Consider the following 22,621-nt stretch of genomic DNA (forward strand, 5'->3'; position numbering starts at 1 on the left):
AAAACAAAGACTGCACCATCGGCACTCGCTGTTTACAGACTGCGTACTTTCTAGATGACCACAGGTCAGGTCGTATATCGTGATATATATCGTTATCGTGATATAAAATAATTCATATCCTGATAAATATTTTTTCCATATCGCTCAGCACTAGTGCTTACAGTGAGCAAAGTGGACTAATTAAGACAAAAAAAAAAAAAAACTTAACTTACCATAACGGAAACCTACAATTCTGTGCCACAATACATCAAATTTACAAACTTATTGTTGGATTACTGATTAATTAGTTACTCCAACAGTAAGTTTGGAGTAGAGTAAAAGTACCACATAATAAGGCAAAGGTGACTATGGCTGTTCTAGACGGCCAAGACTATCACACTGGCCTGGTGTTTAATTCAAATAATTTTTTTTTACTATTTAAATACATAGAGGATGGACAAATTGATGAAAGTAACTCAATCTTTGACCAGTTGGTGGTATTTTGTTGGCATGGTTGGGTCCATTTGTCCATTTAGAAAGGATACAAAGCCTTTCTGAGTGAACACCATTTCTGTCCTGAGTGGAATGATCTCTTTTGGCATCAAGGGTTTGGTGACTGAGTTTTTTTTATAGTGACAAAATTCTAAGAAAAATTCTAGAAATTTTGAAATTAAATGAATTTCCCCTTTCACCGTTTAAAAAGTAGTCGTTTAAAGGAACTCCTAAGGCATTTGTTGTTGTTTTTTAAGTATTAGAAGGTATTAAGAGTTTCTTAAAAAGAGGAAAGAAAATGCAGAAAGGTCAAAAGTAATGAGCTGCCCATCCATGAAGCTCCCAGCATGCAGTTTTTGTGCTGATGCTAATGCTAGAGGAGGTTTTAAGCCCTGTAATTACTGAGTCAGGAGAACACTGGTGACTTTCACCAACTAAACACCTCAGCACTCAGTGACCCCACTAACTTACTTTACATGATCTTTGCAATAATAACTCCTACTGCTGATCATGGAATATTTAGGAGGGAAGAAATTTCACAAACTGACTTGGCAACAGTGGCCTCGTATTTAGTGCGCTCTGTAGAACGACCGAGTCTTTTACAAATATTTGGAAGGGCAGACAGCATGGCCACCTGGGACTGGGACCAGAAACACCAAGGCAAATTTAGATGAAAAGGGGCGGTCCAATTCTTTTGTCCATGGAGTGTAGTCTTGAAATGACTGAAACAAGTCAATAAAATCCTACAGTGAAGGGTTTGTTGATTTCTTCACGTAATCCCCAAACTAATGCAATTATAACTTGTAAAAAAGAAGCGATCACAAAACAACAACTTTATAAATGCTAACAGTGCCGGAGTGATGATCTCTGGATCTGGATCTCTTGCCGCCTTCTAGCAGCACAATGATCACACAAACAAATAACAGGCCTTTCACACTCTCAAACCGTGACGCGGTTCATTTCATCACAAAGACTGAGGACAGCTGAGACATTTCTCGCCTATTAATATCAAGTAAATTGAGAAGTGCAAGTGTAAATTGGCGTTATAGGTTGCCAATTTCGTCGGCTACTGTAAAATATGACTTAAATTTATTCAAGTGAAATTTTCATTACATGAAGCAGTATTCATAATGAATCCATACACTGACAGAAACTAATTTCTAAAGGATTAAGCATATCAATCTCACTGTCACCGAGTCCCTTCTTTGCTCAGATTTCTCTGACAAAGCTATAATTCCTTGCCAGAATTTTTTAGGCCGCGTTAGCAGCTCTAAGAATGCCTGATAATATCTCAACCCACTCAAATCTCAACCCTACTTGAACACTTCAAGAAAACCTTTCCCGAACAGCACTATTTTCAATCTGCTGCATTAGACTGACCAATATGTAAACACTCTACTCCACACCTGGCCCACTGTAAGCTGTGGCAGAGCATTTCTGTTACTTAATAACTAAGCAAAGAAGTTCCTGGTGCACAAAAGCCCACTGTTATGCTCAACTGGTAATTACCAACTTGTACACTACTTGAACCAAAAAGTGGTAAATACCGGTGGTTAAAAATTCCAGCTGTGTTATTAGACTTCAGCACATGATGGACTGCAGGCAACGGCCTATAGCACCAAACTAAATTTAACCTCATGCGACGGCTCAGACTACAACACACAAGTTGCAACTGTGATCAAAGGGGAGGCATTTAAAATGCATGAAGGACTACAGATGATTTGCCAAATCTAAAAGCAGGATAACTATCACATACCATTGTGGGCCACCTTCCACAAACCCAACACCATAGAGTGATTTTACACCTGGAGCACCCCAGTGAGATATGAACCCAGCAAAGAGCACATGTAATGATTACCGTTCATTAGTGATGCAGTGACCCAGGACAGGACATACACATAATCACACACACATGTACACGCACACACGAAACCCCGCCTCGACGCCTGTGGCGCCCATGCCTGGTCACCTCGCTCCGGGATCAAAGCCAGTATGTCGTTCTAATCAGTCCTCACAGTGGGCAACCCCATTAATTCAATTCTATTTCATCAGCGGTGAGCAGACCACCGGAGGGGTCTGCACATTCCTGGGGTCCCGCGGTCCAGGAGTAATCCTATCTCTTAATGACCCGAGATCAGACTCTAGCCCAAGTAATTGCTTCGAGACCAACTTTGTTTTGCTTGCCGACATAACTGCGAGATCATCGCGGGAAAGAAACAAAGACAGACACAACTCATTTTATGGACACGGCAGGGAAGTCAAGTAGAATTAATGACACCATATATCAAATAATTCCAGACAATCAACCCCCCGCCAAACCAGGCCAACACTACATGTTATGCACAGTAAGCTGTATCAAACAATCAAGTTTTTGTCAGGTCGCATTAGAGCATAACCAGATTAGATTTTTTATAGCCTCTCTCCTCTACAGCAATATCGTTAGTAAAATTTGTGAAATTAAAATGGCTCCAAAGAGTTTCCATGGAAAAAAAAGAACAATAAAAAGACAAGGCAGAATATGACTGACTCATGTTTTATTGTGCCTTTGTATTATGCCGTGTGGCTTGTCGGTGGCATAATAAGATGTTTATTGGGACTTAAGATAATGAGCTTTTCATATCTTACCGTACCTTTGGTCTCTTGTGGATTGGGATGCTCATCACAGACAAATTAGATCTTTTGAGTATTGCTGTCTACACCTGCAGAAACAATAACAGTTGGTAAATGGGGAGGCTTCGAGAAAAAAAAAGAAAAAAAGAACTGCTATAAATGCGGTTCTCAAATATTAATAAGAAACAGGTTTCCATTCACTCAAAGAGTATGAAAGTGAGGACCGATCTACACACAGACGTACTATTAATGGCTCTACAACAGTCCCGAGAGAATATCGGAGGTCAACAATAGACAATTGGCAGTGGGAGACAGCCGAACTAAACATATATGGCTGGAAAGCTCCTTGGGATTAGTAGCAAACAAATGTCTGAGTGAAAATGTGAGAAAAAAACCCTACAATAATACACAAAAGTGAAAGCTCTGCTCTTTTTGAGATGACGACAAAGGAGTTTTTGCATGGGACGTGACACTTCAAAGGGCCTCATTGTCGCACGTAACAACAGAGCTGGTGTTGGTAAAAACAGCGATCATCTGACTCCTCGACGGTGGCAGCCTTTGGAAGTCACCACGTCTCCTTCTTTGTTTGTGTCTGTCTATTTATGAAAGAGTACGTGCTTCTGTTTGGAATCCATGCACAATGACATTTTTTTTTGCTGAAAACAAGTGAGGGGGGAAAAGGAAAAAACTTGGTAGACATCTTTTTATCGTTTTGATCACTGCAAATAAAAGAAATAAAGATCAATTTGGCAAACAAAGAGACTAAGGCTTTAAACAAAACAATCTATGGTGTCAGGGTTTTGTTGATGTCTTTTTTTTTTAATTTTCATGACCTTTTGCACTGCAGCGTACAATTAAAAAATAAAAAGTATAATCACATTTTTGTGGATTCTCTAATATCTAATATCTGAAGAGCACGGGGCTTCAATAAGCAGATATCCACCGCAGGTCACGCAGGAGTCATTTTCACAAAATGTTAGGTGAATTGACTATGTGCACGTTAGCATATGCTACTTCCGGTGCGGAAACTCCTGTGGGGAGCTTTGTTTCCGGTGTCCTATTCGCGCCTTGTTTACGGTCCAAAATAAGTTAAGCAAATGAATGAATCAAGCGGCGATTTACATTTCTATAGATGTCTTGGGCATTTACCCAATATATCTGTAAATGATGTTCATCGACTTGTCGATATTTTTCCCCCGCGCCTCAGAGCAAAAGAGAAAAGGGATTCAAATGTTATATTTCTCAGCTGTCCCTCGTTTATCGCGGGTGTTATGTTCTAAAAATAACCAGCGATAGGTGAAATCAAGTAGCCAATTTTATTTTTTGACGCGTGGACATCGTGGACATACAGTACTGCACTTCAGAGTCACACTGCTAGCGATCGATGCGGCGTACAGGAGAGACGTCACGGAGGAGATCGTCTGCAGCGATCAGGACGCAGGACACAATGTGATGTTAAAAAAAAAAAAAGCATGCAAACTTGCACTAAAAAATCTGCGAAACAGCGAGGTGAAAGGTGAACCGCGTTATAGCGAGGAACCACTGTAATTTTGAAGGTAAGTCACAACATAATCACATAGTCACAACACAAATACTAATGTATAGAAACCCTTACCAGCAATCGTTCATTTTTTTGTGTGGCTTTTTTCATGGTTTGTTAACATGCTGTGTAGGTGTGTACTTGACTAGCTGATATCGACACAATGGGGAAACATCTGGTTTGACTATTGTTCACCTGTAGTTTGAATGCTGAACATTTGCCTGTTTAAATCATAAGACCAGTCACTATACAGAGATGTGCTTCTGAATGTGGACGATGTGTCTTCTGATTTTGTAATGCAGTTCTGCTTGTGTTGAGTGATGTAAACAACTGATCGATCTAAACTCTTTAAACGTCAAAATTGATCATTAGATTTTTTATGACACAACAGCGGTGAGTGTTCCCACCTTCTCCTCTTTGTAACTTAACGCGATCTTTCCGTTTTTTGGACATGATTTTGGAGCATATCTTCGCAGTAGCGATTGACCGCAAAGTAAAGCTACCGGAAATGTACAACCCCACATCCGGTCTCAAACCAGGAAGTTAGCATTTTCTTGTGCACAGGGTCAATTAGCTGATGCCCGTGCAGGACACAACTGGAGATTACGCAATCCCACTACCACATTTACTCAGTTACGGTTTAGGTAAGGGTCTTGCCTTAGTACAGGTAGAGCACAGGAAGACTGTTTCCTACCTGCGTACTGGACATCACACAGGCTTCGTACAGACTAGGAAACTGGCAGATTAGAGAATGTCGGATCCGACTGCGCAGACATTGTCAAAAGCACTACTGTCATTTAATATATATATAGTATATACGTATACATACATTTCTCAGAGCAGCCTACATAAACCACTATGCAATACAGCCACACTGAACTTTAGGAGCTGCCAAAAAAACCTCTTGTTCTACTTTCACAAAGATTATTGCCTTTTCTTTTTACCGAGACACCAAACACGCAGCTGTAATTCTCAGCCATGTTCAACTCAGTCTCTCACTGACATCGTAGATGAGGCAGTGTGAGAAAAAACAAAAAGTTAAATTAGGCTCCCTTCATCGGAACAAAAAAACACTTCTGTTTACACATTTCTGCAAGTCCACATCATTTAAAACTCCAATACAAAAGAAAACACGCTGTATTTAAGCAAGACACTGTTGGTGCCCTTTTATTGCTGTGATTGTTAGGCAACCGATAATCACAGCATTTGTGTACACATTTTTGATGTGAAGCTACATCTCTCTTTTCCTTTACTGTCCCTCTGTGAGCTATGCCAAAAACATTTTCTTCTCCTTCAAAATAATACACCGATATAGATATATTAGTTCCCAGGATGGGCTTGTCTGTGGAAAAGCAGAGGGGGAAACGTTTTCAAAAAGGGAAATGTTATTGAATGCTCATTTATCGTGTTTCGCTGACACTTCCTCCGAGTCACGCGCATCACGTCAGACTTAGTAGTCTGCAGGGCTGGAGCTTGAGTGCATTTTGTCTTTTTTAAGATGAAACACAGTGAATGAAAGCTTATTTCTTTATTCTTGGGGTGAAGGGAAGAAAAAAAAAAGTCTGATTGCATTTGTGATGATTGTGCAGGAATGGAAAGGGCTACCTTGCCAAATCTTTCTCGAGAGGATGATAAAAGACAACAGCTCGCTGGGTTTTAAACATTTTTTTCCACCGTCAATTTATGGGGCTAAAATACATCTGCTGTTGCAGAGTCTAAAAAAAAAAAAAAAGTTGTGACATATGGCTGTTTATATAACAGTGCCAAAATAATCCAGAGTGAAATCTCATTAAAAGTTAGAACACAACCAAGTGTGCATATATAAGAAGTATATTTTAAGAAAGTCATAATGAATATGCACCCGAATATAATGTGTTTTGGTGCCACCACCCATTTTCTTTATGGAACGTAAGATTAGAATTTTAACTACATAAACAGTCAATAACTTCCAGGCAACTCATAATATTGTATATATTGAGTTTGATGTGACAAAAATTACCAATACTTATTATCCGAACCAAGCGCATTGGCACTGGTGTGTAAACGAAAACCTTGAATTTCTTTCTCGTATTTTTTTTAAAAACAAAATGAGTTGAACCCCCGTAGGAGAAATGTTTACTTTGGCATGAAATTAGAGATGTTTTCCATTAACTCCACACAAAGGAACATCATTAACCATCTCATTGACTTCTCCCTATAGATTTATATTTGCTCTCTTCCTCTAATTGTCTGCGCATTTGTGATGAAATTCAAATACTTTCAGTCCAAAGGCCACTCCTGAATGACATTTAACATACTTAATAACCTTAAAAATGAAAAAATATCACTGGGATAAAAAGGTGAAGCGGTACAACTTTCAGTCACTCGCTGCCTTACTCAAACGATGTACAGAAAAAGTTCTACCGTGTCCGTTATTGTAAACTTGTCAGAATGAACCCCAGTTATAAATCATCTACGTAATTATCAATTGATTGAAGCAGCTAACTGTGAAAACCACATGGAAGTATAATACATCAATTTTAATGACATTTCTTAATCAGAACGCTGAGCAATCAGCAGAGACCAATTAAGGCCTGAGAGATAGAGACCCGCCATTAATAATCACACTTGGCTGCCATCACATTGGCTCCATTCTCAAAAGGGTGTTTGAGCAGTTTTGAAGTGGACTATTCATTTCAGGGTAAAGGTATTGCCGCAAGACTCGAGAGCTGCAGTAGGAACAGCAAAGCAAAGTAAAAGAGTACGGCAAAAAATTGCAAATGCCGAGCAGCTTCATGTTATGGCCATGCCATCAAATGACTAGTGTGACTACAGTTAAAAAAATTCTCTCATAAAAATCAAAGGGCTTCTTTTCCAAGTGGCAATGAATTCTTGTCCACAGAGGAGGGAATGGATAGGCCTATCTTGCAAACGCTGAGAAAAAGAAAATGTCTACCCTTCAAAGCTATAAAACCACACCGGGGCCCACAGGCACAGAGCAATGACAGATATCTTTACAATGCCACCTTCAGCTGCAGCCTTATTAACGTTATGGTCAGTTTTATTGCAGACAAAGTCTGTTCATCTTTGAATGCAAAAACAGCCAAGCTGCAACGCATAAAACGTACCAGGGGCACAGAGACCAAGCAGCAACATTGCCCTTTATGTCTTTCCAAGCAGGAGTTTTCTTCTCTCTGATTTTCACTTTGCATTTGCTTGGCTGCTGATACGAGTGGCAATTGCCTGACTTTTCAAGTCTACTCCAATGAACTGTGTTCATGTAAAGAGGGGTTAAACAGCCAGGGTTGCATCTGAGCGAAGGCAGTTGTATAACCAAAGTCACTGTCATTGGCGTTTCCTTTTTAAGCTTTATGCACTAAAATCCTTCTCACGCACAAAGTCTTTAATGATCAGGGCCCATCATAACATAAAGATGTCACACTACCATATTATCCTAATAACACACTTCCCTCTCAGACTGCAGGCTTAGTCTTGATTTCTAAAGCATTTAAAAGTACAATGGGAGGCAGAGCCTTCAGCTATCAGGCCCCTGTCCTGTGGAACAAGCTCCCAGTTTGGTTTTGGGAGACAGACACCCTGTCCAGTTTTAACTCAAAACTTTTCTTTTCAATAAAGCTTATAGTCAGGGCTTGATTAGGTGACCTGAACTTTCCCTTAGTTATGGTGCTGTAGGCTCAAACTGCTACGGCAGCAGTCTCCAACCTTTTTTGCGTCACAGACCGGTTTATGTCCGACAATATTTTCACAGACCGGCCTTTAAGGTGTCACGGATAAATACAACAAAATAAAACCAGTACCGGTACCAAAAAAAAGAAAAGATTTATTCATAACACACGGGAAAAGACCCAAGGAAACCAAGTTAATGATAAAAACGATTTTTAAAAATTACGACAAAAACTGATAAAAACGCTAGAAACCACAAATTTCACCTCTGTGCTACACGACTTCAAGTGAGGCACTGAGCACTTCTGTTCACCTCTTCTCACTCCCCGTGTGTTTATATACCACCAACATATCATTACATTTTTGTCTTCTCTCGTCCTTACTGTTGATTTAGACTTATGCAGTGAATCTTTGCAGAGTGTGCGACATAACCTACGTAAACGGTTGAAATCGTTGCCAACACTTTTGTGTAGGGTTTTATGTATTAATTACATTGTGGTCGTGTTTTATATGCGGTGCCAAACACGATACAAACAAATAAAATGCTGGTACATTTTTCCCATCCTGCGTCCCTGCTCTTTGTTGTGGTCAGTTTCTTTTTCTTTTCCTTTTTTTCTGGGGGGGGGGGGGTGGGGGCAAAAATATTTGTCCCTTAAGTTTTTCCACTTCTTTGTAAATTCCCTCACGTCCATTCTGACGGTTTCAGCGATCTCCCTCCAGGAATTCGCTACCATCTGTGAGTCCTTATATTGGAGCAATGATTATCATTCCTTATTGAGGCAATGATTGTTATTCTCTCACTGATAAATTAAAAAGCCGTGGTGAAAAAGTAGCCAGAACGCACAGGAGACATCAACAGTGCTGAACAGGCCAGTTACAATAGTTGTGGGCTGCATTAACAAGACGTGTAGATATGATTTCTAGGGACGTTCATGTCATGTTACGGCATAAGGTTTCAGAGGGGTTTGCAGTTACAATGTACCTATGGTGTAGATTTAAAACAAAAGTATAAAGTATATAAAGTACACCCTACGAGTCTGCATCTCTCTTTTCTCTTTCTCCTTGCCTCTCAACCGGTCACGGCGGATAGCCACCAATCCCTGAGCCTGGTACTAACAGTGGTTTTCTTCCTACTATAAGGGAGTTTTTCCTTCCCACTGTTGCCAAGTGCTTGCTCATTGGTTGTCAGGCTTTTATCCAAACACTAAATTCTTTACCTTACGGCATAAAGTGCTTTGAGGCCACTGTTGTTGTGATTTGGCGCCCTATAAATAAACCTGAACTCATTTGAAAATTGAATAGAATATGCGCTAATGTCAATAGTCCAATTTTGATAATGTGGTGACCCACTTACACAGAGTTTAAATGAATAAAAACAGCCCCCTTTCCTTTTTAATTTGTTGCTGGCTGTCATACGGTAATTACTAAATACAATTAATGACCCTGGTCATTGTGCTGCAGGTATTTATACAGAGAAAATCTACTGCCAACGTGAATTAATCAACAGTGGAGTGCATGCATCGCAGCATTAGGATGGCTGGGATGGTGCCAATACTTTATAAGCTGTTGTGGCCCTTGAAAGAATACATCCGAGCTAATGCAAACAGGTTGTAAATAGGACAATATTACAGATGCACATCACACCACCTGTAAACACGTGATTTATGTACCCTCTTAACTCAAAAAGCCACCTTTTAACTCGCGCAGTTGGAGTATGCAAATCAGACATGGCTGTAAGTCACTGTTATGTATACTACAATTAATTGTGAACGATTTACATATTTAGTCCTCACTGCAGATAAATGATTCAGAGGCTTCCCCTCAAACAGATCCCTTCAAAATAAATGCATGGTGAAGGACAAAGTAGGAGTGGCATCTCTAGACTCAGGTAAGGATTTCAGAAGATTACTGGGTAAACCCTGCTTTTAGTATGTTTTCTTGTTAATACCAAGACAAATGGCAATTTTAAAAAAAAGAAAAAATCCACCCTGCGGCACAGGCACACAGCACATAGACTATATACTGCAGTTACATTGTGGCACCACTGAAATGACAGTGGCAAAGCTCAAATAGTTTTATTGTAATTTCCCATGGTTCTGAGACAAAAGGCAAGTGAAATGAGTTCAAGTGACTTCAGTGACCGGTGAAATTTGTTTTCCTCTTGAAGTAATTTGAAGTCTGGTTTGCCTCAAGCAGACAGAGTTGGTTTGAGTCTGACATTCCACCTCAAAACCTCTTCCAACAGGCCTCTCTTTAAGCTTGGCTTCTCCTCAAGGCAGATTCAATTATTCAATTTCAAATAAATGATTACATAATGTGTCCGTGTCCTTTTAAGGCCCGGTGCACTTCCCAAACAATGTCTGCTTTAGTCTCCTTTTTTTAACAACTTGGACATAGCTTGAATAGGTTTTGTATTACATTATAGATGATGTTTATTCCAAAGCAGAGATAAGATAGTGAAGTGCACCTTATTAAAATGAGTAAGGTTTATAAAAGGGATGCCTGGGGAGCTGTGGCCGTCAGCTGCGGTGCAGAAATATTCCTCTAGACAGGCTTAATGGGGGCCTGCATAAACAAGAGGAAAAATAGCAGTGGTTCTGTTGGTTGTGATGGTCTACAAGATTTAAAAAAAAAAAAAAAAAAAAAAAAGATTTTCCATGTCCACCTCTTTCACAGCCCGCTCCCTCCCTTGATGGTGCAAACCTACGACATCATCGCATGGGGCTAACAGGCTTAACCTGCCCCCTGCGGAGCCACTCACCACACAGCAGCCTCCCAGAGTGCAGCAGCCCTGAGATGTAGCCTCACAGGCTTGAGTCCAAACCAAATCCTCACCCTGTGTCCCCAAACATGTCAAGTGAATTTAAACACTCTATGTGGGTATTAGCATTAATGGAATGGTCTTCAGTTTTCCTAACAATGCTTTCTTTTTTTTCTCTTTTTTTTTTTTGGCAGGAGGACCAAATACTTTCAATGCCACATTGAACAAATGCAATCCGAGCTAAAGTTACTGGTAAATTTAGAATTTAAGTGCAGCCCTTGGCCCTGGTGTTATGGCCTAATGGCTCACAGCCTTTTGTGTAGGGTGGTTCAGCTTCCTGGAAAGCATAGCTGTTTGACAACAAACACACTCATGCCACGTACTACATATTACAGCCACAGCAACACTATGACAACTTAACACTTTTAAGTCAGCAGATTAAAGACCTAAAATCATTACACTAACAGAAATCCTAATGTTAGGTGTTAATATTGAAATATGTGAAAAAAATATACAAATAAAATTGAAATATAAATGTATATTAAAGAACCTATTCAGTTAAACAGTACCAAAATTCCTAACTTTCATAATCAACAACATAAATACAACAACAGAAACTAAGCTTTGAAAGTGATCTATTAAATCAAATCTCCATGGATGCAGGAGGTTCAGAGCTTAGTGCATTTTGAGACCATTTGAGTCTCTGAAAAGGGAAACTGCAGGCTTTTTAGAAATATGATACCAGCATCACTAGCCCTTGAGCGACTGTGTTCAAGAGGGCAGCTGAAGAGACTGCTTTTCATAGTTCACTGATCTCTAAAGAGCTTGGGAAGCACGGCATTTGCTCATGGCCTTATGCCCCGTGTGTTAGCAAGTATATTATGCTTTGTAATGGCCAGTTATGCTAAATATTCAGCGGCATATTTAAACAAAGACATCACTGTCCCAGAAAACCAATAAGGAAAGTTTAAAGGCTCCCCTAAAAGCTGCGGGAGAATAATTCAGTACTATCGGCAAAGAAAAAAACTTAATGTGGTAAGTATCTGATCCATCTTCATCTTTGTCCTTGAAAGGCATCTCCCCTCTCAGTATTTAGAATAGGATTTTAGTTTTTCCTGAGATGGTATTCAGATTTACAGCAAAAATGTTTTTAAAATATGCGTTAAAAAGACGTTACAGCTACTTTTTTTTAATAACAAGTGTTACTTTTAAAACAACTAATGGAAAAAAAACAAAAAACCTCACTGTGCTTTGTGTTGGAAGGAAAACGAGGCCTTTTGGTCATCCTGTCACTGAAAACGCCTTTATCGTATTGATATCAAAGCAGGACACGGTAAACCAACTCAAGACAGATCAAGCATTCTCTCCACGCTTGCTATCAAGCTTGAATACACTAACAAACATGGCCAACACAAGCTGAAACCCATCTTGATCAATGAGAGACTTAATATTTGTTAAAGCACTGAGTTAAAGCAAGCTTGCGTATGAGCCACAGAGTCATTAGCATACAGTGGAGCCCAGGTGGAGCTTGGATACGGCTGTTATCACGAACTGGGTGTAAATGATCTAAGGCTCTGCTCATACATGACCTTAACATTGGTCTTGGGTGGTACAACTACAGGTGGACTGCTCCTGAAGGGACTCGATTAATGCCCCATTGCTCAGACCACATTTGGAGGTGGTCTAGATGGGGATACCTCCCCATTCTTTAAACAGTCTTTACACAAACGTGTCCTTGGACACATTGAAAGATGGCCTGCTCTAACTAACCCGCTCTAACTAACTAGCTCCTTTTCCAGCAACAAACAGCAAAACCAAGCATTCTAAACTTAACAAAACTACATATGTTTCTGTCAAATGAGGAGAGAGACTCATTGTCTTAATTATATGCAGACCGACCGTGTTAATGCAGCCAGTCAACCTCGAAAGCCCAATTCCACAATTCGCAATAGCCTGTCAGAGTGGGTCTAGATTTGCTTGACATAATAATAGGTAACAGGTCCAGTACCAAACTGAGCTATGTAGGCAGGACTTTAACATTTAATATAATAATATAATAATGCAGGACTCTTATTATTTTTATAAACGTGGAAGTAAAATCTGTTATAAAGTCGTCACTCCAGATGTATGTGATGAAGCATGCCAGGTATGATGAGGACTAAATTCTTGCTCCGTGCTGCTTTTAACTGCAGCTCCCGTTGTTTCAGCATGACTGCTTGAAAAGAAAAACTGAAAACTTGCTAAGAAAACTGACCTTGGGGTCAAGTTCAACCTGTACAGAGATTCCATGCTTGCAATTTGCTAGCAGCACAACACCCAGAAAAATTAACCTAAGAAAAAGGAAATAAATGCACTAAGAGTACAAAAAGCTACCCGAGTACCATCTAAGTGGCTATGGCAATTTAATACAGTGCTTCCTGAGTGAATTGAAATAACGGTTCAATTAACACAAAAACAGAAGCAAAAAAAACAGGAGCAATATTATGAAAACTGCTGGGTACACCGTGTTCAAAGGAGTCAACATTATTCACCACTAGCATCAAAGGGTTAGCACGAAATGTATACATAATGTACTGCAAGCTTTCTTGCTGAAGGAAGTCTTTACAGTAAATACAGTAAGCAGTAGCATGCAATAGATTTATGTTTGTATTGACAGAGGAGAGACATTAATATTGTTTTCTAACTTACGACAAGAAAAGAAACCACTAAGAATATTTCCTGTAATAAATGATTTCTTTAACGAACAAAACCAATAATTATTTTTTTTATTATTATTTAAAAAAATAATATCACATTTCAGAAACATAAAAAATATATATTTATGAAATGAAGTGCATCAAAAAGAATAATTCAATTTCAAAGTGCTTTAGGTCAAGCCATTCACCAGTAACAATCGAAGCACATACCGTTAGAAAGAACGGATTCGTGACTTTCATGTGGCTGCTGGAAGGTGGCATAACAACAAGTTTGACTATTGTATGGACATATGCGAGTGTCCGGAGAGGTATGCCTTGAGCAATAGTTAAGTTTTGTATGTAAAAGTTTATATTCAGCCATGTACTTTAAATTTTACTGCAATTTTCCTTTCCTTTTCCTTTAAAAAAAAAACAACAACAAAAAACAGTCTTTTGAAATTGGAACATAATTTTTTTAATACCCTGTATGGGTGCTTAAAAAAATAAACAATATGTAAACAAAAGTTTATAAATCATGTAACAATGACAGTTATGTCACATTAATTCAGTAAAAGATTTGTTAATAAGAAATTAAAAAGATTTTAAAGCTGCAGATAATATTGCTAAATTCAACTCACTGTCACCTGATTGTGTAACAGGCTACAAGAATCTGATTTCACATTTCAAAATCTCACATTTCAGATCCCAGTGTGTGGATACTGTTGTTTGAATATACTGGTGTTTCTAAAGGGGTGCACGTGTACCCCCCCCCCCCAAAAAAAAATAAAAAATAAAAAATTACTGACATACTCAAAGCAGCCTCTATGAACACGCAGAGAGAGCACAGTATAAATCTGCTAGAGCAATGTGATTACAGAAGAAAGGATACCCTCTTTAACCTTGGAGAAAATAGAGTTCATTGTGTGCCAAAGAGACAAAAACATGCACAACTGCTTTTCATTTTCATTTTGATTGGGGGCGGGCTGGTCCAGATTGGCCTTCTAATATCCACTGCTCCAACAGAATCAGCATAATTGCCAGCTACATTCACACTTTAATATTTTGCTTTGGTGAGCAGGCTGCAGATAAACAGAGGCATTACATGTACATTAGTTAAAAAAAAAAAAAAAAAGAAAAAGAAAAAGAAAAAAGGAGACACTGGAAATTGCTTCATCTTATCCAAACTGCTGCCGAATAGCTATTATGTTTATCTGACTGCTGTTACATGAAAATAACTCAGAGCTTGGCTTTTGCGGTCATATTTATTGGCAAGTTTGGCACAGCTTCTGCTTCCTCGACTCCTTGAAATACACGGTTGATCACCGGAGGCAAAACCCAGTGCATCACAACTCCATCCAAGTACAAGAAAAAAACTGTACAGCATTTCATCTTTTCTACCTCCTTAGCCTGCATTTAGATCACACATTCCACACCGGTCAAATTATACACGCTTTACCCCGTGTTCTCCTTCTTGGAAAACATGGTGGAAAAAAAAATTATAATAAATGGCCTTGAGCTGCAGTTTTGTAATTTGCTGACCATAACAACAGGAGTCATTTTTCGCTTGGCCTTTGCTAATAGGATAAATGCCTCTGGGTAATTTCTAAATGAATTCCTCCGGCCAAAGCGGTTCCCTAGACCAACCTAAATCACATTTGATATAGAAGGATTATCCCTGATTGAGTTTATTGCAAAGAAGCTTGTGACAAACTGAAGAGACAACAATACTTCCACAGAGGTAAGGCTTGCCTGACAATAAGGCTCTGTAGCTTAACACACACTACAGAGTGTGTTAACACCTCTCCATATAATGCTGCTGATGCTGCTGTGTGATCATCCACCTGCGGTGACTGGTTATCCTAAATGTGCAGAGCGAGAGTTCTCCCTCGAATGCAGCACGAGGAGAGAAGACCCCCGCTAAACACAGCAGCTCTCAGGCAAATGCATTGTCTTACCTTATCCAGTCCAGAGCTCCCCGTCTCTTCAGAGAGGACTAGCACTAAAGCCCCTTAATCCCTGCCTTGATTTGTGATAGCCTGCTAGGTTTTCAAATGTCATCAGCAGGGAAGTGTGTCCTGCTCCTGCCCCACATGCTCAGCCCATTAATACAATAACAAATGTTGGATGCATCTTCAGAATAGCAACGCACGCGCAGTCATGTTGGGTGGCTGTAGGCTACATCTATTTATATACAGTAAGTCAGGCTCGTAAACAGGGATCAGCACCGGGGGGACCATCCAGGAGGATCGACAAGTGTGCTGTTGGATGTGAGAGTTCACAATAAATCATGCTAAATATGGACTACACGCAAAATGTGATAATTCTGTGATCCATGCTTTCGCCTCTACAGTGCCTTCACACTTGCACAGGACAACAGCTCCTGCCCGGTCAGAAGGTGCATTCGTAAAACAGCATGGACTCGATGATCATCGGGAACTTTCTGCAAAACACAGTGTCCTTCACAGCCAGTGCTCCACTTCACTTCACAGCACTGCACTGTAACAACACATGGGACTTGTCATGAGCAACGCTTAGCTGTTTGAAGGATGAGTCTTGCCTAGTGCAGGCTACAACTTTACACGCATCTGTGGAATATAATAACAGAATTTTATTTATTTATTTATTTTTCCTCAAATCCACTCCAGAGCCACAATAAATCTTTCCGTTACAATCTGTGCAGTAGTGGGATTTGTGCAGCTGTAAATTCAGAAGCACAACTGGGGTAAGTGACATTGAAATGAATTTCTTCTGCTCGGTCGTTTGCACATGATTAAAGGCTTCTAGGCAGTTTGTCAGAACATGACCAGCTAATTACACCTGAATTATATATATATATATATATATTTGATAGCGTTGCTATAGTGACCAACTGTAAGTCCTAAACTGTTTGACATTGACGCCGACCACTCCTTCTTTAAATTCCCAAACCTCGATCTGAGTCGTGAAGTTAGTTTTATTCGCCCTCCTCTTAACGGGAGCGCTTGCGCACAACGTGAGCGCCGTACACACCATTTGGTAGGCTATGGTCCTCAGCTAAGGGCTGGCAGTGAAACTGATGATCCCCCTCATTCATTCATGATAGGACGAGTGAACTCCTGCCTTAACACAAAAGCGTGTAAAAAAAATGAAGCAAAGGCGAGAGTCAGCGCGGTGTTTCTTCGCACCTCCGCTGACCGAGCGCTTACCTCCACCGGCCGCTCGCTGCTCCTGTCCCCCGGCGTTTGTCCTTGTTTCGCTCCGGCGCTGATTATGTATGAATGCTGTCTTTATCCCGCAAAGACCGCTGTTGCATTTTACAGCAAAAGGAGCAGCACAGTGCAGTGGCAGCGGCTGTGGGCCGGTCTGTAAGTGGCCTGCCTGCGCTCGGCTCTGCACGTCACCAAGTGGAGTGGACAGGACTTGGCAGACGGGCTTTCTGCGCTCTCTGCGCGGCGGCGGATCTGAGATGTAAGCGACTGCTTGGACGGACTGGCACACCGTGTGGCCACTTTACTCCCGATGCTGCTCCTCCCCTTTCACTTTGTTTCTCTCACACAAGCCCTACAGCGCCTCCCACCCGCCACTGTATGCCATCGCACGTACCCGCAGAGAGCTGTGCTTGCACTCCAGCATCAGTGGAGCTGTCCTCGCAGGAGGTTCCTTGGATCATTATCAGCCATGAAGGGAGTTCCAAAGGTTCACTCGTATTCTTCTTCTATTACTTAGACAAGCAAGCAAGAAAACAAACTGTTCTAATTTTATTATTCACTAAAAAAAGAAAAGAAAAAAAACGTGTTTGGGGTGGTTACAGCTGAAATATTCCCAAACAATCTTTCCAAATAAGTCCAAATTACAGATGAAAGGTGCACTAATGCTGGCTGTTCTTCCTTCTCAAAACTGCTGTAGCTTTCCCCGTCCTACCTGGCGGTTAAATGCTGGTAATTACATTCACTTAGCGTCCCGGTTGTAAATCAGCCAGTGATTAGATGGCTAGAATGAAAATCAACAGGGCCCTCTCCGGCTTGATCCAAATTGCCTAAAATCAATGTCCTTTTTGCTTCCCTAACCACTTTTCCATGAGCACAATCAGCAATGTGATGCGATCAAGCAAAGGTGGGAAGAAATAATTATAGAAAGTAAAGACAGCCCCGGCCTCTCACTGAGGACATTTTGATGCACCGCGGCAGGAAAAACACAGGTGTGGACGATAAATGAATTCCTATTCGGCAGATTTATTTGTTTTGATAGTTCAGCTTTATCTCGGCCTCTTCTGGGGACCGGCTACTTGTGGTGCAATTAACTCAGACAGAAACCTTCTTATCCGCGGAGAACCTTTTAATGCCGGCCATATCTTTACAGCCTTCTAAAACTTTCAATTTGTTGCCCAACGTGATTATTTGTTCTTACCTGATGGATTATCTCCCTGTTAGTGGCACATGGCGCAGAATCCATTACAGTCTTTTTGGCTCGCTGTCATCAAGCTCCCCTTTCCTGCCTGCACTGTACAAATGCTTTCACTTACTTTGCTTGATTAGTTCTCCTCTCAAGACCACGTGGGCGTGTACGGTCTCTTTAGGTTGACAACTCTATCATTTTCTTATCAAGGCAGTTCAGTGTGATGTTTGGTGACATCTGTTTTTTTTTCCTGATGTAACTCATCTTCAGCTAGAGCAGGGGTCTAATCAGCCCCAAGTGAAAACACCTGCACCCTTTACAGGACCTAAAAGTAATTTATAAAGAGTATCTATGCAGGAGAGTTAACATGCTGGAGCAGGAAAACCCAGATATGGAAAGGAAACATGGCTGAATTTAGTTGCTTTGTTTTCAGGGTCAGCGCCACTGAATCTTCCTACCACTAACTGCTGTTACAGGCTCTTATACGCTGGAATAATGTCCCTTAAAATAAGAATTATGACTGTTTATGGTTATAATACAGCACAACAAATGTTTTCCTTTATGATTTTGTATCAGAATCCTGTAATTATTTGTTATACATTACCAGGTTTGGATGTTTTGTAGCAAAAAACAACAAAAAAGAAGCTGAAAAGCATTAAAATATAGGTTTTTTTCAAGGGATGAAGTGTTTTATCAGCTATATGAATCAAAAGTGAGTGTTATATATAGCAGTTGGAAAGTATATCCATAGTATTTACAAACTACTTATCATAGTGTTTGGTATTTAATTAGTAATAATGCATCATACTTTACTGTAACCCCCTACTGGAGCACAGTTATCACTCTTACTTGATGATTAAGTTTGTTGACATCATCTTATTCCCAGCATAGCTCAACCCAATTTCCACCTTAGGTCTAATCAGCCTGAGTAATTAAAACACTTCCGTGGGCGTGCAAACCTATTCATTTGAAAAAATATTTATTAAGATGAAAAAAAGGGAAATATTTCACTCCGAGTTGTTGTGAGTTGCTTTCCACCACTCCAAAAACGAATCATGGCTTCGCAGTAACCTCTGACAAGAGAACAGACTTGCATGTAGTGTGTAAAATCCTACGGCGTTACCCTAAAAAAAACGAACACAATTTTTTTTTACTTTCGGCAGAGCACAAATATCATGATCACTGGAATACAATTTAAGCGTATGCACTCCACAAAATGCCTGGGTAAAATACTCGAGTGCTCTCCACTCCAGAGACATCCAGCGTTGCATCAAAATGTCACACTTGGCAGAATAGATAGTGGGCCTTATCAGGGGTCAAATTCTATTTTGCAGTAATTTCAGAAGTCTTTCAGCTGTGCCTTTCAGCTATGGCAGCGTGTGAGACGGTGTGCAATGGTGTGTGCTAATTTGTTGTGGAGCCCAGTGAGCCAAATCGGAGCCTGCAGGTTGTACTTTGAATTAATCAGAACTTCTTACATTGTGCAAATAAAGCTTCCTATCTGAGATCTTTGTTTTTTTTGGGGGGGGGGGAACGAGTCTCCCAGAGGGGAAAACCGGGTACGATGTACAATGATGGAGCAAGCTCTTAGCGACTGTTTAATGGTGATGGGCTAACATGACTCAGAGTTCAGCAAGGGAGAAAGATGGGGGTGGAAGGAGTGTGCTGTGCATCTCCGAATTTAATGCCAGCTTTGATAAAGTTGCAGTGCAAGATCTGTAAGAAGTAGGAACAATGGCCCGTTGTTGCCTGATAATTAACAAAATTGTAGCGTATCTGTGTCTGCACTAACGGCACCAGCATAACCTAATGGTGTTTTGTGGTTTGAGAGGTTTTGTTCTTATGGAAATAAAATGGGGTCGTGAGTACTTTGGCTGTGTATCACTACATCTGAATGTGTGAAGGCATTTTGGGTGAATACGCTGGAGGTGGGCGATACATTCAAAGTGCGAATCTGTACAAACGTTTATGTCCAAATTAATTTAAATGTTTAAACGTGTGAAAAAACAAATATCTGAACAAATAGATTTCATTTTTTCATTTGTATGGAGCAATTATTATGAATAGGGGAATGATTAAAAAATATATATTGCACAAGCTAACGTATGAATGCACAAAGTGGCTTTGCATGAAGGTTTGCAGTTGCTCGTGTGTTTGTGGGCAGAAGTCAACTGTATGTGGCAACAGCAAGTCTACAGGTAGGCGTTACAGTGCAAATAAAACCTACGACTTTTGATTCTTCCTCTTGTATAAGCCAATGCTTCTGCTAATATATAATTTCAAAATTCAGCAACAGAGCCAAGGGGTGCAAGCTTTCTTTGCTGTAAATCCACAGTTGCAAGCACATAACAAAGTTGCCTGTCTGAAAGAAGAAAAATATGTTCAGAAAGCGAGTGAAAACAAGCTAACACAAACAGGAAAAAAACATGTTACACGAGTTCATTATAAGAAAGTGTCATATTGTTACAAGTCTAGCTGCTCGCATTCATTCAGTTCGACATAGCCGTCATACTTCAAGGTGAAATCAACTCCATTAGCAAAATAAAGGTAACAATCTCGCACCGTAGTTCTCCTCGCAATAAGTTAAGTACAAGTTCTAAATCACATTCCACCACCGCGAATACCAATCGTGTTTTTTCTTCTTTTCTCACAATAACCTCTGTTACATATGTCTGCAGCTGTCTTCTTCAAGGACTCTCCCACCAGACCAGCATGCACACGTGCTTCATATGCCTAAAAATAAATAAAGCTAAAGCAGCTTAAGATTCTGGTTAGGACACTTTGTGCTTTTCACCTGATCTGGCCCAATGATTGGCCAAATTGTCCAGCCTCAGGCTAGATTTTCTTATGCCAGAAAACAGAGCCCAGAATAGGTACAGCGGTGTACCACTTGAATTATAATATGCTGGAAGGTCATTATGGATTTTTTTCTGTGTGTGTGTTCAGTGACATTAAAAACATTTTTGCATGCATTCAGTGAATGAATTTTTTTTACAAGTCTAGTATGTATTTTGAATAAAAAAAAACAGCAGTAATTGTAGGTGTAAAACATGTTTAAATAAAGAAACGTTTTTATCGTTTTCTTTTGTGTAGTCATGTTGTTGCCTTTCACAGGTTAGTTTGCATTTACTTAGCTGGAGTGTTAGGGCTCTGCAGGGCACTGTGTTACTCATGCCTTACTGTACCCACTACATGCATAAATCTGGAACCTGTAAACAACAGTAATTGGGCTCAGGGGGAAGTGGACAAAAAATAAGCAAATTGCTTCCATGAGTTTACATATCATTTCATCTTGTTTGTAGATTTATTTTCGGTATAATCCAGGTGAAAGGAATGGAAACCGAATAGAAATTCAGCAAAGACATGCCCTCCAAACAACTTTTGTTTCTAGTCAGAGATTGAAGGAAAAAAAACTTTATGGGAGTTAGTCCACTGTTGACCGATGCTTTCATTCACTTCCGCAGTTTATCGATCAGCTTCTAAATCTATTATTTACTTTAGGTTATATATCAGCGTATAGTCTTTGCACTTCAGCCCCAGTGCCACTATTTATTTCTTTTTATGGTCAGTGTATATATTCTTGTCAAAAACTGTGCAGTATTTGATGATGGCTGGCACTGAACCCTGTGTCACGTCCACATAATGTCAATGTGAGTCTATGAACGCCCCAACAAAACAAGTTAGTTTGCAAATGTGCTGTTTTTAACAATTGGGGGAAAAAAGATTCTTAATAAATGTCTGACTTTCTTTGGAGAAACTTGCTGTGAAGAAAGTTCAATGGGAAAAAAAAGATTTTTCATACCTCCTACCACATGGTATATTCGCACTACAAAAATGTACACACCCTGCCTATAAGCACTATTCTCAAAAACCATCCAACTAGAAAATATAATAAAGCCTTGTGAGATTTGTGTGTCTGTGCAGATGTGACTGATATGCTTCCCTATAAATGTAAGCGAAATGTAATCAAATTCAGTGGGTGAAACTGTGGCTTGTGTGTGTATTTTTAAAAACTTTTACTCTTTTTTAACAATGTACTCTACATTTATTTAACTTGACTTCAATTAAAGTTCTCTCTACTGATTAAACCAACGTGGAGAAACTGACTTAACATGTTTGTTTTTAACAAGTTTTTTAAAAAGTACAAAGTTGTGTTTTGTCTTCAGCAGCCATGACAGATTTGAAAATAAAGTGGGCTCCACCCTGGTAAGGGAGACTCATGTTGGCAATATTGTTTTAAGCAGAATTACAGAATAGGGCAGAGTCCGCACGTTTATCCTATTAGAAGGAAATGAAGCAGACAGTCTGTCTGTGTTTATCCATTATGAAATCCATATCTGGCTGGAAATGAAACAGCCAAGGTTCAGTCTCCGAAAAACTTTTTCTTCAAATGAAACTTGGACCGACAAGGAATTTACAAATGGTTAATTGGCTGCTGTGGCTCTCAGCATAGCTATCTGTAAAAACTGAACTCATGCTCGCATGCTGAACTCAATATGCTTTAGAGCGTCTTCAAATAGGAATGCA

General features: G+C 39.9%; 1 protein-coding gene across 2 annotated transcripts in view; it reads right to left on the bottom strand.

Annotated features, from left to right (window-relative positions):
• Positions 1-17,170, bottom strand: part of LOC134642943 (kelch-like protein 29) — a 264,213-nt gene extending 247,043 nt beyond the window's left edge. Inside the window, exons 1-2 of one of the 2 annotated variants that reach the window (XM_063495041.1) lie at positions 16,906-17,170; positions 3,102-3,170 (exon numbers count right to left, since the gene is read on the bottom strand). The gene's annotated coding sequence lies outside the window, so the exon portion shown is untranslated. The remainder of the gene's footprint in view (positions 1-3,101; positions 3,171-16,905) is intronic. The other variant, XM_063495042.1, reaches the window with a different exon arrangement.
• Between the last annotated feature and the right edge of the window lie 5,451 nt (positions 17,171-22,621).

The sequence above is a fragment of the Pelmatolapia mariae genome, linkage group LG15, assembly GCF_036321145.2.
Source record: "Pelmatolapia mariae isolate MD_Pm_ZW linkage group LG15, Pm_UMD_F_2, whole genome shotgun sequence".
NCBI classification, from domain to species: domain Eukaryota; kingdom Metazoa; phylum Chordata; class Actinopteri; order Cichliformes; family Cichlidae; genus Pelmatolapia; species Pelmatolapia mariae.